Raw genomic sequence first — 18188 nt, 5'->3', positions numbered from 1 at the left:
TTGATCAAGATATCCTAAAACTTTTCCGGCTGTGATTGTTCTGTTGATGCAAAGAGGTGCCTGATGTGCTAGGACAGTGTTGGTTGTAACTGGTCCTAAAGTGGAGACTTTGTTGGATGAGTGTTCAGTTATCAGTTATGTTGTTTAAATATGACTGGAGTGACTGAATGGCTCTGCCTGTGAGCGTTCCTCTTGTCATTTTTGTGAGTTGGAAGTTATAAAGTTCACCAAGGCACAAGAGTTGGAACAGGGGCCTCCATGTACCTTACAGTGGAAGGATAGACTGGAGTTGGCCCATGTGTGTAAGGAGGTTGGGGCTGCCGTGTAGGGGCTGCCGTTGATGAGAGGGGAAGACAGAGCCAGCAGTCCTGCACGAGAGTGGGGTTGGTGGTGTTGAGGAGGTGATGTGTTAGGTTGAGGGTTCGAGAGAGATAGTGAGGACTTAGGAGGTGTTTAAGAGGTATGGGGTAGACCTGCATACACAATAAGAGGAGGAGAAGACTTGGGGATCATTGTAGACTCTAACAGATATGGGCGTAATTTCAACCAGATGGTTTAAGGCAGTGGCTCATTAAAAAGTAAAAAATGACAAGGGAGACTCCGAGGAGTACTACCAGCCAGAATAAAGAGTGAGTAAGGGCCTCCCAGGCTAAATTCTAGTTAAGTTAATCCCCAGAGTTGACTTCTAGCCAGATTATTTGGTCCCAGGAAAAGTCTTTGAAATCTCCCTGCAGATAACGATCCCATAAGAACGTCAGTAACTTTGTTCAGTCCTGGGATGAAAAGGAGAAGGGACTTCTTTGAGGAAGGATAGGGTAAGTGTTCTGCAGTAGGGAGGGGGCTGGCCAGGGCAGGGGCCAAAAGACAGGGACCAGCACAAAAGGACAGTAAATTGAAAGATACGGTTTTTATGATCAGCCCTACTGTTGGTCAGAAGACCTCGTAAATGTGAACTGGTTTGAATAAGCAATGGGGGAAGCCTGGCTCATAGGGGAGTAGGGTAAGGGTCCAGGGCTTACGGTTCCTCAGAAATTTTTGTCAATTTGAGGCCAGTTGGTCCGAGGCTGACACTCAGCTACAAGCTGATTGGTGGTGGAGTCTGCAGTGCAGGGGTTCGCTTCAACTTGGAGGAGTAGACCCAGGATGGATATCCCTGTAGCTTGGCAGCTGTTGGTGTGGTCAGGAGTGCCTGGTGTGGGCATGTCCATTCGGGCTTTAGCGTCCCCGTGCTGTAGGATGCCTGGAGAAATACCCAGTCTCCCGGCTGTAGTGGAGGATCAAGGGGAGAGTCAGTGGTAGGCCTGGGGAGAACTGGCTGGTATGCTGCCAAAGGAGGTGGCAAGTGAGGTTGAGGGTGCGGAGATAATCTCCCAAAGGGCTAGAGCAGAGGTTCCCAACGTGGGGCACACACCCCACAGGGGGGCAATTTGATTTTTAAGGGGGGCAATTCGAGAATGAGTTATTAACAGTGAATTTTTTGCATTTCTTATGGTTGCATATAAATATATATTGTGACATATTTATGCATTTCAGTTCTCATATATTTTGAAACTTTATTTGCTATTTTTTTCATATCACTTCATATTATTTTTTAATAGTTTCTTAGTGATTTCTTCCTCAGTATTTCAACTGTCCTTTAGTTCTTTTATATTTTCTTTCATGGATGCCATGTTCTTTGGAAGCTTATTTAGACCAAGTTAATGGCCCTTTAGGCTTCCTTCACGTGAATAGGAGTTCACTTTTTGAATAATAAGAATTATATGTCACGAGGGAGCCTCAGGATTTTAGAGATGCTTAGGTGGAACATGACCTAAAAAAGGTTGGGAACCATTGGGCTAGAGGCATTTGGGAAGTTTCAGAGTAGGAATGGTCTGCCATACATAAGCTCGAAAGGGCTGAGGAATGTGGGGGCTCAAGGGGCTGATCGAATGCGAATGAAGGCTAAGGGAGTAGGGTGATCCAGGTTTCTCAGATCTCAAGACTTAGTGAGGTGTTGTTTGAGGATTGAATTAATTTTCTCGACCTTGCCAGAGGATTGAGGATGGTAAGGGATATGCGGACTTTGGCAGATCTCTAGTGCAGTGGCAACCCCTTTGATGACTTTAGAGATGAAGGCCGGACCATTATCTGACTGTAGAGAGGTGGACAGGCCAAGATGTTCAGTGAGGGCCTTAAATGCCTCAGTAGCCTTTTCTGAGGTGGCGGGAAAGGCCTCTACCCACCCAGAGAAAGTGTCTACGAAGGTTAGTAGATATTTGAAACGCCTTAGGGTGTGTGTGTGTGTGTGTAGTCAACCTCCCAATCTTGACTGGGAACCTGTCCTCTGGCCTGGTTAGTGGGAAAAGATGGGGGCGTTTTGAGGGCATGCTGGGGAGCGGTCTGAGAGCAAGTAGAACATTGACTGTTAGGTTCTTGAGGTATGTGGCCATCTGGTGACAAATGATTAGGGGGAGAAGGAATGTAAGGAAGGCCTATATCCTACATGGAGTGAGTTGTGAATCTGGGTTAGGATTTGGGTGTGTGCTGTTGTGGGAAGATCAGTTTTCTGCTGTGGTGAGCCAGGCCCCTTCCCAAACAGCTCCTGCCTGTTTGAGGCGGGAGAGTTCCTCAGTGGCGTAGTAGGGGTTAAGAGCCGGCATAGCTAAGAGCTGGGATTCTGCAGGCTGGTGTGTGGCTGCCCTTCTTGCCTCCCTGTCTGCCTTGCTCCCTAGAGCAATGAGTCCTGTATCAAATTGATGCCCCTTGCAGTGGGTTACTGCTGCCGCTTTAGGGAATCTTGTGGCCCGAAGGAGCTTGAGAATGAGGTTGGTGTTGGTGATTGGGGACCCTCTGGTTGTGAGGAAGCCCCGAAAATGGAAAGGTATGGCTTTTATGATCAGCCCTACTATTGGTCAGAAGACCTCATAAATGTGAACTGGTTTGAATATGTATTTTATATTCAGTGCGACCCAAGCAATTTATATCTGTTCTGAAGATTTGGGCTGTTTTGTAGGGTTGTAACTGAGCCAATGAAAGGACTGTGACTGTTTGAGTGTTGTGGTCTGAGATTAAACAGAATGTTTTAAAACTAGTTATCATTTTTAAATACGCAATTAGTGGCTTCCTCCTCATTTAGTTTTTATTCAGGGGCAGACACTAGAAAAGTAATTATTTGCTTTGACTGCTTAGCTAGCACATTGTTCATTATCAAATGCATATATTAATAGGCAAATAAAATCAGAAAGCATACTTTTAATTCCACATAAGTAATATCTTGGGCCAAGTAGTTTTAGGTTCAAACTGGAGAAAAAGAACTTTATGGGTAATTCTTTTCCTAATGAAAGTCATAATATGCTTTTTCATTGCAAATATCTGTCATAATATTTATTCATCCACAAATTTTCATTGTGTGCACACTAAGTGCCAGTAACAGTGCTAGATGCTGCGCATGTGATAGTTGGATACCCAGATCCTTCCACGGAGCTCAGAGTCTGGTACGGGAAATGCAAAACCAGAGATGCTAAGAGGAGCTGTTGGAGCTGAAGAATGCAGGGCAAAACATGTTTCATTCTACAGACATCTTTTTTGTTATCCTGGTATTTTTTATTCTCATTAAGTTTCTTTATGGGAGAAGCCACGTTATAAATAGCAAATGAAGATTTGTACAAATATTGAGACCATTGATTTTCAATCCTTCACTCTTAAGCCCAGGGTTACTTTCTTCGGTCCTCCTGATGTTAAGGCATCGACCCACTGATACTGTCCCTAGGGGCCTTGCTAGATTTCAGCAATTATGTGGGAAGCTGACAAGTGGGAACAGGATGATACAATTACAGTGCAAGAGATTCCTTTCTGCCGTTAGTATAGTTTGTTATTAACACACGTGTCCAGCCCTGTTTATTAAAAATTGCCATAACCAATCAAAACAGAAAATGTGGAAGGAATTCTTCCCTTGATGTAAAGTCCCCTTGAAGAATTCTTTGTGTGTTGACCTTCACGTGGTCAGCTGTTACCTGATTTCCTTTCAGATGGTGACTCAGCCTCAGAGAATCCTTTATTATGTGACGTGAAGCAAGCCTGCGTTAGCATTATTCCTAGATGGTGTGTTAGTTTCCTATGACTGCTGTGACAAGTTACCACAAACTTAGTGGCTGAAAACAACACAAATTTATCCTCTTAAAATGCTGAAAGTCAGAAGTCTCACATGGATCTTCAGAGAAGCCTTCCTTCTAAAGGTTTCTGCTTTAGAGACTACCCACTAGGCTCTTTCCCTCATCTTCAAAGCCAGAAAGAGCATCTTCTGTCTAACCTTCGATTCTTTCATATTTCTATTACTCCTACTTAATTTGATAAAAACCCTTGTGAATACGTTGGCCCATTCAGATAACCTAGGATAATCTCTCCATCTCAAGATCCTTTTTAAAAAAAATATATATATATTTTATTGATATTTTACAGAGAGGAAGGGAGAGGGGTAGAGAGCTAGAAACATCGATGAGAGAGAAACATCGATCAGCTGCCTCCTCCTGCACACCCCCCACTGGGGTTGTGCCCGCAACCAAGGTACATGCCCTTGACCGGAATCGAACCCGGGACCCCTCAGTCCGCAGGCCGACGCTCTATCCACTGAGCCAAACTGGTTTCGGCTCCATCTCAAGATCCTTAATTTATCACATCTGCAAATTCCCCTCTTGCCATGTAAGATAACATATTCAGATTTGGGGGCCCATTATGTAGCCTGCCACAGATGGCCTAGGATGGACCTCAAGGTCTGTTATCTGCCAGGAACTGTTGCTAGCTCACCTACTTATTATATTCATGAAAAGGAGGTGTCACTGTTGTTTTCATTTTTTACTGATGGTGGTAACTGGCTCAGAGCAGTTAAGTACTTATCCCAGGGTCACTCAGCATGTCAATGGTGGAGTCAGGATCTAACTCAAGTCCATGTATTTCCAAACTTCATGCATTTCTCCTAGCAGCCACCTACAAGAAGGGTGGGCCCTAGAGAGCAGCCAGGACCTTGTGTGAAATACCTGCCCAGACCCAGTGAGACAGTCAGCAGTGCAACAGATCCTCAGGTGAATCTTATGGACAGTCAAGTTTGAGAAGCAACTACTAGACTAAAATGCACAGGGCCACAGGGCCCTGCATTTTTTTTTTGCTTCTCAATGTGTGTGGTAGGCAGTTAGACAATAAGAGCATAGCAAAGACGATAGGCCAGGTGCAGAAGGTCACTGGGGCAGAAAGCTCTGGGTGCTTAGCAATGGGCAAAACTGAGAAAACAAGGACCAGCGATATGCTAGGGCAGTGGTTGGCAAACTGTGGTTGTGGCTCGTGAGCCGCGGTTTGCCGCTCTGTTGACTAATGAGTTTGCCGTCCACTGTGCTAGGGTAACCTTTCCTCCCCTAGCATATCGCTGGTTATGGGGTTCGGACCCTCCCTGACCTTTCCTCCCCTAGCATGTTGCTAGTCATGTGTTAGACCCCCTTCGAGGGGGGAACAAACAAGGGGGCTGGTGAACAGTCCTTAAGCATTAAGCCCCCAGGACAATGAGCTTTTGACGTGCATCAAATACATCTAGGCCTCAGTTCAAGTTTCAGCTCCAGGCCCCCAAAACAGCAAAACCAGATAAGTGACACCTTGGCTGACCTCAGGACCAGCTGCACTGACTAATGACCCCCTGCCCTGGCACTGACCAGTCAGTAGAGACCAAGGCCCAGAGCAGACACAGCTAGAAAGCTGATGAATATCTATTGGGGTCCTCCCCTGAGGTCTCCAGATAAATATCCTCAAGAGGTGAGGCTCTTATGCCTGAGCCTTTCCCCACCCTGTTCCCCCAGGCGCGTTTTCCTTGCCTCTCTCTCCTAAGCTCCAAGGGTCCTTCTTTGCCTCTGTAACTTGTTTCCTGAGCCCTTTTCTGCTACGACTCACTTCTACCTCTGTTACTTTCTAAATAAACTTTCTCCTGTAGTTTGAGACTTGGCTGTGAATTCTTTCTTAGTCAGCACTCAAGTACTGAGGTTGCTGAACTGAGGTCTGGTCTGACTCCACTGGTCTAACACCTGGTGCCATTTCTCTGCCAACAAATGTATTATGTACAATTTTTGTGTGTTTGCAAGTGGTTTGCGAAAAGTCCTTTCAACTGTTAAAGATAATGGTGTTTAGCAAGGAAGCTATCAGTATTTTAGTCTTATCATGCTTAGCTTTCAAAGGGAAATGCTTTAAGTTTGTAGGTTTTGTTTTGTAACCAGTTTGAATTAACCAAATCAGGGTGACTTCTGCCATTCAGGGCTTCCTAAACAGAACTTGATGAAAATATCGAGGAAGACAACAAACATTTTTGCTTTAAAAGGATCTTTATGTGGAATGGTCAGGAGACTTAGACCTGGTTCTTTGTGTTGGGTAATATATACATGCATAATCCCTTACCTGCCATTCCTAAATTCATAAAGCTCTGAAAACTAAGAGGTTTATCATAATTTTGAAACTTAATTCAGTTGGCAGCAAAACTGACCTGTACTGGCATGAGACTATTTATAGTCTCTATTTATCCTACTTAGGAAGAATATTCATATGTTCATATATTTGCTAGGGAAATAATACTCAAGATCCAGCTTCAGGTGTTATTTGTTATTTGCCCTATGCCCAGTATTGGTATTTTAAAGTTTGAAAAACTTCAAATTTCAAATGCTACTTGGCACAGACCCTTTTGGATAAGAACATATGGATTTTCAGTATTGAACTCTTTGGATTTATAGATTAAGAAACCTTTGATCACTAAAATCAGAAGTCTTTATCCTCCCTCTGATTTAATGTTGTTTCCCAAGCTAACTTCTGTGTTAACACAGAATCCATTTTAGTTTCAAAGTTAAAATGATCCAGGGCATCTTATGTTTGAACTAGAGGCCTGGTGCATGAAATTTGTGCAGCGGGGGTGGGGGTGGGGCGCGTCCCCTCAGCCCAGCCTGCATCCTCTCCAATCCGGGACATCCCTCTCACAATCCTGGACCGCTGGCTTCTAATTGCTCACCTGCCTGCCTGCCTAGTTGCCCTTAACTGCCCCCCACTGCTGGCCAGGTCACCCCCAACTTCCCCTCTCTGCCGGCCTTGTCGCCCCTAGCTGCCCCCCACTGCTGGCTTGTCGCCCCTAGCTGCCCTCCACTGCAGGTCTGGTTGCCCCTAACTGCCCCTCCACCAGCCTAGTCACCCCTCACTGCCCCCCCGCCAGTCTAATTGCCCCCTCTGCCGGCCTGGTCACCCTTAACTGCCCCCTCCTGCCAGCCTGGTCACCCCAACTGCCCCCCCCTGCTGGCCTGGTCACTGCCAACTGGACCCCCTGCTGGCCTGGCTGCCCCTCACGGCCCCCCTACCAGCCTGGTCGCCCCACGCAGCCTCCTTGTTCAGTCGTTTGGCCGTCCCTCACTAACCCCCCTGCAGGCCTGGTTGCCCCACGCAGCCTGCTTGTTCAGTTGTTTGGCCGTCCCTCACTAACCCCGCTGCTGGCCTGGTCATAGGCAGCCATCTTGTGAGGGCGTGAGGGTTAATTTGCATATTACCTTTTTTGATTATATAGGATTTTTGGGACCATTTCTGTTGGTACCAAAGTAAAAAATGGAATTGGATTTAGAAATGATTCTGAAACATTGAAAAGAGAGGGAATGGCCCTAGCCGATTTGGCTCAGTGGATAACAGCAGGCGTCCTCAAACTATGGCCCATGGGCCACATGTGGCCCGCCGAGGACATTTATCCGGCCCGCTGGGTGCCGCCGCCTGTCCTGCTTAGCAGCCGACTCGTCCCGGGCCCGCAGTGCGCATAGGAATTTGTTCATAGTTTTTTTTTTTTAAACTATAGTCCGGCCCTCCAACGGTCTGAGGGACAGTGAACTGACCCCTGTTTAAAAAGTTGGAGGACCCCTGGGATAGAGCATCAACCTGCAGACTGAAGGGTCTTGGGTTCAAATTCCGGTCAGGGGCATGTCCTTTGGTTGCAGGCTCGATCCCAGGACTGGTCCAGCCTGTGTGGGAGGCAACCAATCGATGTGTCTCTCTTACATCAATGTTTCTCTCTATCTCTCTTCAATTCCCTTCCACTCTCTCTAAAAATCAATGGGAAAAAAAATGTCGCTGCATCAGGATTAACAAGAGAGAGAGAGAGAGAGAGAGAGAGAGAGAGAGAGAGAGAGAGAGAGAAGAAAAGAAAAAAGAGAAAGAGAAAGAGAAAGAGAAAGAAAAAGAAAAAGAAAAAGAAAAAAAGAAGAGAGGATGTGTGCACAGAGGTGATTGCTGTAGATAAGTGCGAAATAATCCACTTAGGTGGAAAGTCTTAATTCCCAGACAGAGGAGGACTGGGCTTCTGCAGGTATGGCTGCAAAGGATGGAGAGGAAAGGAGTCAATTGAGTGTGGTTAGGATTGGGAGATGCTATGGGAATTACTGATAAATGGCATTCTGCTTTTCTGAAAAGATCCAAGTGACACCTGAAAAGTTCCATTTCTTCTAGTTGGGTAGCCCCTCACCTTCAATTAGATGTGAATAGCTGGGCCAAGGTCCATATAAGAATAGTCTGGGCTGGTGAAATGACCATTGAGATTCCTTTCCCACTTGGAGATTTCTAATTCTATTAGGAGTGGACAGAATTGGGGAATAAAGTCACAGAGCAAAGATAGAATGCTTTGGTACCCTGGGCTTCAGGCAAAGAATAAGACATTTGTCCTTTCATTGTTCACACAGATCAGGAAGGTTGGTATTCATTTTCCTCAACTAGGCAGGCACAAATGCATGAACATAATTCTGGTACAGGCAGACTAAGATAAGCAAAGCTTCAGAGTCATAATTTTCGAAAACCAAAGCAAGGATTAAGGCTCTGGCGAACAAAAGGCCTTATCTCATTCCTCCAACCCTCTACAAGTTCACCTTCCCCAAGCTTAATTCTAAATTCTAAAGGGCAGTGGGTGTATGTATCTGTATCAGTGTGCATTTTCATGTAGTACCCAACACTGTGGGCACACGAAAGGTATTCAGTGAATGCAGGTCAAATAAATCATTTTATGTTTCCCATGACCTAAGAGAGCAAGCAAGGAGCTAGCACCTGGTAGGCACTCAGCACAAAGTTCTGGATTAAATGAATAATTCATTTTTTAAACAAATCTTTATTGAATGCTCACTTTGTGCTACATCAGTGAATAAAACAGACAAAAATCCATGTTTGATCCAGAAATAAGGAATATGGACACATGGAAACATGAAATTATTTTCATTCTAATCTTTGGTAGCATTTAAACTCAGGTGGCAATAGATCTGTTTTATTGTTATTTTATTAGATTTTTAAATTATATAAGTAATATGTGACTAGATTCTCTTTGTAAAGATTTCAAATCTACATATAGAATAAACTGTAAAGCCCATGCTCACCTTCCACCCCCAAGTCCTTAAGGTCACCATAGTTAAAGGTATGTATGTGAGCAACTTGTCTTGTGTCAGTGTCATCATTTTGTACACATTGTTCTGTGACTTTTCCCCCTTCCATCCCTGGAAAAATCCTTTTATGTTGATACATAGACGTTTATGTCAGGCTTCTAATAACGGTATTGCAGTCCATGGATTGGAATATCAGGATTCGTTAATCTTCTCTCCTAGCCAGAAGTAGGCACGCTAATCTCCCCGTGTGGGAGCTAATGGAAACCATGCTGCTTTCAGATATTCTTCTCGTGCCCCAGACCAGTTTCTCCTCAGGCTTGAAGTCAAAAGGATTGGCTGGGTTTGGGATCTGTTCTGGCACTTGCATTGAGTGAGCACTAGCCAGTTCCCTGGAGATCATCTCTGGGGACTAACCGGCCCTTGCCTTCCATGTTGTGTCTTTTGTGCAACCAGTGCCTCAGTCCCTATCATGTAAGTGATAAGGGCCTGCATGCCTACCACACTGGAGGTACTCAGGAAGTTTCCATTGAACAGAAACCTTTTGTCCCTATTACAGTAGAATTTGTTGTTATTAAAAGAAGCTTAGTTTGCTCAGGTTCATTTCCTCAGCTGTATAATTAGCCTTGAGTTTTTATTTTTAAGTGCCTATTCTAGGCTCAAAGAAATGCAAAATTAAAGACAATTTGGTGTACAGTTTAATATACAGAAACATAAAAGGGGGGTTATGTGAGTACCAGAAAGTGATATGCCTGGAATGGGCGGGGCTGCCCACTTGGGCTCCTCCTGCATATTGTGCAGGCGAATGCTGAGTGTGTTACCAGGAGCAATCAGCCAGACCTGTGGCTCCGTGGCTCCTCCACATCCATTCTAAGCGCTGTTAAAGCAGCCAGACAATCAGCGACACTACCTCCCTTCTGCTGAGGCTGATTGAAAGTGGTTTGAGCTCATTTACCCAATATTGCTAATTAGAGAGCTTGGATCATTACTTGAAAAGTTGTTTGTGATTAGGTGCGCCATCAGAAACAGTGTAGTTGGCGTCAGTGTTCATTCTCCCTCCCCGCCAGCATTTGCCACATGGCATTATGGCTGAGGGGCTGCACTCACTGCTGGTTGTTCCCAGTGGGGCAGCTTGGACCCCTTGGCAGACTGGTAATGCCTTTGGACTACCTCTCAGAATGTTTTTAAATGCTTAAAATAAAATGCATGGGATTTCAAAGGAAACCAATTATATTGAAATACAGTTATCAAAATATTTTAAAAATTATTCGATACAGTGATATACATGCTTCTTTGTTGATCTATTATATAACACAATCTAAAGGCGGGGCTCATAACTGTGATAATTCCAAAGTGGTGCTGAGCTTAAACAATATTTTGAGATACTACAATAGCTGTAACAGGACAGGAAAAAGCCTTGTGCTTTCTGCTGGTGACAAAGTCACAGGAGCATTAATACAGCTATGTTTTTCTGCCCACGTCATAGTAGAAGGAAATTCTAAGCTGGCAGGAGTGGGGAATGTCCGGCCTGTTGGCCGTATAAGACCCACGAAATCATTTGGCCTGGCCCTGCCAAGGCATTAGGGGTGAGTAAATTAAATGTTTGACCAAATACAGCAGGCTTATTTTTAAGTTGATAATTTTATATGGCCTGTGAATTATGTTGTAAATATCCAAATGGTCCTTGGCAGAAAAAAGGTTCCCCACCCCTGAGCTAGAGGTTAGTGAAAATGTAGATTTTTCTCATCCGGATTCACAGATCCAGGGTAAGAGCCCTGTCCGTGTGTACATATGGACACTCTTATTTGACTTGTTGGAGCTGTCTCTTCATAGTCAATATGTGGATATTATAATTGACCAAAGTATAAACTTAATGCAGAAAGTCTACTTTTAATTAAAGGCTAAAAGCTTCTTAATTGTAGCTAGGAAAATGTGGATGTTTGATTATTTAATGAAAATAAATGACGAGCTGAATAACAGCAGGTAATTAACAATTGTCTTTTGATTAAGAAAAACAACACCTTCCATATTTTTTCTCTTTAGTTTCTAGTGTTTGTATCAAAAACTGAAAATTGAGAGATCCTTGTGTTATGTTTTTGTTCATGGGGCGTTTGAGAAGGCTTAAAATGAACAGAAACACACAGTGGAAAAATATAAGAATCGACTAATCAGGACCAAAGAAAATATAGGTTCATATAGGAAATCAAGACCAGAGGGAGGGAGACAGAAGCACACAGGGCCATTGTGGTTGATAAGATGCAAGTTTAGCCAGGGAGAAAAGAGAAAGTTGTCAAAGAAACAAAATTATACCCATATCTAAGAGAGACACAGATTTTCATAGAAAATCTTAGATTTAAAAGAAAATTTTTATGAGAATTCCCTTCTGGGGCACTAAGAAATATAATATCAAACTGGGGAATTCTAGATGCAGGTTTCTTAACCTGGGTTCCAGGTCCATGAATAGGCTTCATCCGGCGAGGGGGACCCATAAAACTGGGCAAAATCCGGTGTATTTGCATAGATGCTTTGGGGAGTAGTGGGGAAAAGGTCTGTAGCTTTCATGGTATCTTTTAAGGGCTCTGTGACTCAAAAGAAGGATGAGGAGCCAAGGAACAAAAATCATTGATGATCTCAGTGCTCTTGTTTTCAAATCCTATCTAGGGATGCTTTCCCTTGGAACAGACCGGACTGTAGAGGACATTGGTAGAAAATCCGTGATGGTCTGCTTAGAGATGCTGGGCCAGCCCTCAGAGCAGAATAGCTCTGGAGCCCACTTCCACCCTCCCCACTTCCTGTGGAAGCTTGCAGATCCCCTGGCAAACAGATATGGTGTAGACAAAACTACTGTCTTTCCAGCTTCTGCTTTAGCTGATGGGAATATTTACATCTTTCCTCTCATTGTTTTTTCTGCGAACACTCATTTTCTAGAATTGGAACATTTCACCTCTTTGATGGGCCTATTTTCTGCAACAAATGAAATGCTAAAGAGGAGCATGATCCCAAAGGAGTTTAATTATCAAGTGATTGGTCAAGTGATCAGAATGTGAAATGAAAAAAACAATGAGGTTGGAAAACGGAGCACATTTAAATGCCCAGACAGCTGAGGACACCCATTGTGCAATCGCCAGAATGTAGAAACTCGCCACATGTTTGGAATTCGATGTTGTTCCCTCCAGTTCCTAAATAGTTTAGTGGAACTATTGGTAGGTTCTTTTTAATATATATTATTTGGGTTTTATAAAAAGTTTACTACTCCTTTCTTAATACAATTATTTGGGTGAAATACTGCTGTCATAATCCATAAATATTCTTGTGAAGAAATTTTATACTGATATGTAAGGTAGCATCTTTAGAAATTTCACTTGGATAATATACCTTCCTTAATCTTTTTTCCCCAAGCACATTAAAGTATATTTTATATCATACCAGAGCCCCGTTTTGTCAAACAGTTTATTTTATTAATTGTATCCTAAGTTCGCTCATAGTACAGATTCAACAGTGAGTTACTCTAAATGTCTGGGAGCAGCCAATGTAATAAGCTGTAGCAGGTAGATGCAAAATTAAGTGGATCTTGTCTAATAATGTGTGTAATTTAAAAACCTGTAGAACCTGATTAAGCTTGATCTGTTAGCAATGTGGTACCGGATCACTACGTGAGTAAATGTTTATGCTTGCAAGGTTTCAGATCAATGAATTTACATACCTCAATTAGGAAAAGATAATGGAAAGGGTTTGAAATGGAAAGCTCTATGGTTCCATAAATTCTATGGGAGTAGATGAAAGTGAATGTTCTTTTTGAAGTAAATGTGTACTTTTTGAAGTAAATGTGTATGTGTTTTTAAGTAGATGTGGTTTTTTTTAATCCTCACCCGAGGATATGTGTGTGTGTTTTTAATTGATTTTTAGAGAGAGAGGAAGGGAGAGAGAGAGGAAACATTGATGTGAGAAACATCCATCAGCTGCCTTCTGCATGCCCCCTAATGGAGATTGAACCTGAAACCCTGGCATGTACCCAGGCTAGGAATCTAACCAGCAACCTTTTGGTACATAGGCCGACACTCAATCAACTGAGCCACACCAGCCAGGGTGAAAGTACATGTTTTTAATCAAAGTACTAAATCATTTTCTTAAGTTCCACTCAAAGCTGCTTGTGCCACTGTGTCTCTAGTCCTAGTGCCCTTCTGTCCCACCAATCACTGCTTGTGCCCTGGACTGTGGCAGTTGAAGTCAGATAATTTGACCTTAATCCATTTACTCATTTGTTTGTCTATGGATAATAGCAGTTCACTGTGGAGGGTCTGCTTATGTGCCTGGCACTGCTTAGTAAGAAACCAGCTTAGTGCCTGTCTTCAGGCAGCTTAGAGGCTGGTGAGAGAGAGGAGACAAGAAAAAGCCATGCGAATGGAATGAAATGGCGGCCTTTGTGAGTGACACTGGGAGCAAGTGGCCCCAGTGTGGTGAGTGGTAAGATGAGGAGATGCAGTGTGGGGCCCTGATGTGGTCTGGTGGGTTAGCGAAGGCTTCCCTGAAATTGGAGTAGAATTGCTGTGCTCAGAGTTTGGAAAACCAAGTCAAATCAAGCAGAAGGTATTCAGACAAAAAGGGAGACTTTCTGCCACCACTGACCTACTTCTCAGAGAAAACCAGTTATTAGTTTTTCATGAAAGATGACAAAAAATTGTCACGCTTATGTATATAGTGTTCTGTAAAAAGCCCAGATGGAAGCAAGAAAGACACATCATCTGGTTATGCTGTTTCTGTTGTCTCTCCATAGCAACATATACACAGGTCCTCCCTCTTTTTAGTGGAGAGGATACTGGAATGTGTTCGGACTGTTCCCGATTGGTGGACATTTATGTGTGTCCCGTGTTCTGTTGTGACAAGTGCCACCAGGCCCCTGTCTGAGCCCGCACCTCTGTACATGTATAGCTGTTAAGAACATGGCTGTGAAGTCAGGTTGCTTACAGTGAAATCCTGGATCCCTGTCACCTTGGGCATGCTAGTTCATCTCTTCGTAGCTGAGTTTTCTTATCTGTAAAATGCAGGTAATAATGGTACCTATTTATAGGCTTCTCATAAAACTTTTAAAAAATGCTTAGAACACTGTCTTGCATTTAGTACGATCCAATAAATAAAATTACATCTACTAGCTGTTTTTCAATAAAAGCTTTACTGAGATGTAATTCCCATATCATACAGAGTGGTCAAAGTAGGTGTACAGTTCTGAATATGTGAAATTGTTTATTCTTGTATTATTATTTATCAATTATTGTATTATTTTCCATACAAACAATGTAAACCACTTTTGTCCCACCCTGTTTAATTCACCTACATAAAGTGTACAATTAAGGGTTTTCAGTATATTTACGAAGTTGTGCAATCACCACCGTCAGGTGTAGAGGTGTTCTCTCCTTTCCGCGTCAGCTCGGAAAAGGAACGGGTCCGATTCTGAGTGGAGGAGCTGGGGATTAAGAAATAAAAGAAAGAAAGAGACCAGATAGAAAGATAGAAACAAAGCTGGGAGCCAGGTGGGACGCCATCCTCTCTGATGGAGAGGCAGGGACCACCGGAGCCCAGTGCATTTATTTTATACCCCCAAATACCAGGAAGTATCACCAAAACTTAGGATCAAAGAAGCTTATTTGCATTCTTGAGTAGGCCCTAGTATTCCTGGTGCTTGCCTGGATTTACATATCAAAGCCCGCTCCCCCGGCACCTGGACAAAGGTAAAAAGTCAGTACTGATAACACGCCCCCCCACCCCACCCCCGCTTCTTGGGGAGGGCGTAACCGAGATGCAGCTCTGCCAGTCGCCTCGGGCTCAGCTGACAATTTAAAGAAATGCCCATGTGTCTTCCCAGGCGGCCCTCTACAATCAGGACTCCTTTATGGACCCTCAGAGAGTACAGCCCTGCCAAAGTGAATCCTTTTACTCGTGCCCTGCGACGGCCACGCCTGCATAGAAAGTAGAGAGAGAGGGTGCTGAAGTAAAAGGACAAGGTTCTCTACTAGAATTTGGTGACAGCCGGCCCCAGGTGTGTTTTTGGGTATAAATCTACAAAATACAAAATGATCTGTCTCTGTCTCTGTATAAGGGTGAAGCCACGTTTCTGTAAGTAGAAACAGGTGCTGTTCAGTTGCAATCTAGGCCATCCTGACAGCCCTGGACTCCATCAGCATTATCAGGTTAAGTTAATTGGGTGATATTGGCATGGGAATTGCTTCTCTTTGTTTAATAGACCAGGGTAGCAGTACTCAAAGATGTCACATTTTAAAATTTCACTTATCAGTAAATTAAAAATGGTCCCAGAGTCCCATACTTGCCACATGCTGCAGGAGATTTGCTGCACTTCGGAACAGAAGACAGATTTGCTTTTCTCAGCCTGCTGACAGCCCATCCTGGGACCACTGGCTCCCCTACAGCATGAAAAATCAACTTCATCAGCATAGCAGCTTCTACTCCACTAACATTGCCATCTTAAACTCTGTTCATTCGGAGACATGTAAAATTAACAAGCAGTTATTTAGAAGAGAACAGATATTGCAAGGGACATTTATCATTCCTGACCTTCTAGTACCATTGAACTCCATTTTCCCTCCTATATGTGTCTTGAAGGGAGGCAGAAACTACCTGTTGTGATTGAAGCTAGATGCCCTGATGTTCTTTCCAGCTTCCGTTGCAGCTAGACTCAGGCATGTGACCTGGTCTTAACCATGCAGGCACACCTGAAGCAGATTTTAAATCTTCATCCTGGTGAGGAAGTTCACAGCTACTTCCACTCTCCAGGGGCAGCATCCAGCATCGCTATCAGCAGTGACAGTGGGCAGGCTGGGAGTGGGGTGATCTGTGCTTAGGCCAGTGTTTCTCCCTGGAAGCATTTTTGCATGTGATTTGAGGTATGGCTTCTGCCCCTTCAGCCTCAAAACCTGGTTTTCCAGCTTTCTTTAAAACTCACAGCTACCTGAAATCCTTTAATATGCTTCTCTCTTAATCTGGCCAGAGTCAATTGTTTGCAACAAAGAACCTGACTGAAGGAAGCTTCCACAACCACTTTTTCTAGTTGCCTCCCAGATTTCACTCTGTGCTTCTCCCTAGGCACATCTGCCTGGTTGTTCCACTCGCCCCTCAGTTTCATTATGTGAAAACCAAATTCAGTCCCTTTTTGGAGATTTCTTTTTGTTTGGTGGTATATTATTATTCCCTCAGTCATAATGATGGGAACTTTCTGGATTCATTGTTGAGTCATCTTTCCTCCCCAACTACCCCTGTCAAGCTCTGCCTACCCTCCCTGTAGCCTTATTAGCCCTAGACACGTAGGCCAGCTGCCTCCTGATGGAGCTTTCTACCTACAGGAGGGCCCCTCATCACATTGTCCCTTCCATTTGTCCACCTGACCCACCTTCACTGTGTCATGTGCTTGGCTAATCACCCCTGTGGTGTTCTAACAAAATGGCCATAGTTTAAAACAGTGATGCTAAGATTTTGGACAGGATGGTCATATTCTTTCTTAGCTTGATTACACAATTTGTTTAAATGACTAGTTCCTCTTCTGCCTTTCATTGCCATATATTTTGCTCTGATTTAGAGCAGCCCTAGCTATCTACCAAATTGGTTTGGAAACTTGGTCTTTTCAACCAAATGCTCTGACACACCATCATCCCCTGTAAGTAAGTACCCAGTGTTGGAATCTGGCATCATCTGACAGCATGCTAGGAGGACTTGTTATACTCTTTGGAAAGGTTGCATTAGGACTGGTTTGGTAGGTCATAACCTCACTGTGTTCTCACCCTGCAACATGACTCTTCCCATTGGGAGATAGAGTGTGTTTCCTCATGTTTCTTCCACTGCATTAGCAAAGGGGCAGAATGATGTGGTAATTAAGAGCACAGCGATAGCATTTGTCTTTTCTGCAGGGGTTTGAGTCCCCGCTCCATCCTGTATGGCCATGTGACTTTCAGCCACTCCTCTATGTAATGAAGCTAATAATGGTGCCTACCTGAGAGGCTTATTATGGGATGGGGTAAGGTAATGAACGTGAAAGGGCTGGCACAAAATAATCATTGAAGAAATGGTGGCTGAACCATCTTCCCTCCCCATCACCATTCAAGTTGTTGCTGTTGTCATGGTCATCAGTCACCACGTCTTCCTTTGGGATTCATCACCATTTCCTGTATTCTTGAAAACTTCTCCAAAAATACCAGTTTTTAGTGATTCCTTCTACTTGTAAACTCAGCTGTCCATCTACTTCATTAATGTGGTACTGAGTGTGGGCTGCATTTGTCAGTCTAGTTAAATAGTCTGGGTTTTGGAATCAGAAGATATCACTAATTAACCTTGTGACTTTGGTGTAGTTGATTTGCTTCTCCAAGCCTCAGGGCCCATAAAACATGGAAAATAATACTATGTCAATAGATAGTGGGAGGATTAACTGAAATATGGATTGGGAAACATTTTGCATGGTATCTGGCACCTGATAAGCCCTCTGTAATTGTAATAATTGTTAGTGGCATTGCTTCTTATATTTCCTCCCAACTTGTGAACCTCTTCAAGACATATTCTCTGCTATCAATCCATTAATATCCCAGAGCTACCACAGTATCTGACACATAGTAGGTTCTTAAAGCATAGGTGCTCATATAAGCTTTTGGAGACAGGCAGACCCAAGTTTAAAACTGTCATTTAGGAGCTGTTTGACCCTGGGCAAGGTCCTCAACTTCCTTATCTGGAAGTCAGGAGTGGGGGTGATATCGATATTCCTGGGATGTTTGGAGGATTAAACAGGATCATAAATTACAG

General features: G+C 43.6%; 1 protein-coding gene across 4 annotated transcripts in view; it reads left to right on the top strand.

Annotated features, from left to right (window-relative positions):
* The window catches only part of CPPED1 (calcineurin like phosphoesterase domain containing 1), a 125151-nt gene that overhangs the window by 32008 nt on the left and 74955 nt on the right, over window positions 1–18188 (top strand). The window lies entirely within an intron of this gene.

The sequence above is a fragment of the Plecotus auritus genome, assembly GCF_963455305.1.
Source record: "Plecotus auritus genome assembly, chromosome: 7".
NCBI lineage: Eukaryota > Metazoa > Chordata > Mammalia > Chiroptera > Vespertilionidae > Plecotus > Plecotus auritus.
The sequence above is the reverse complement of the archived record's forward strand: the minus strand, read 5'-3'. Positions and strand labels throughout refer to the sequence as shown.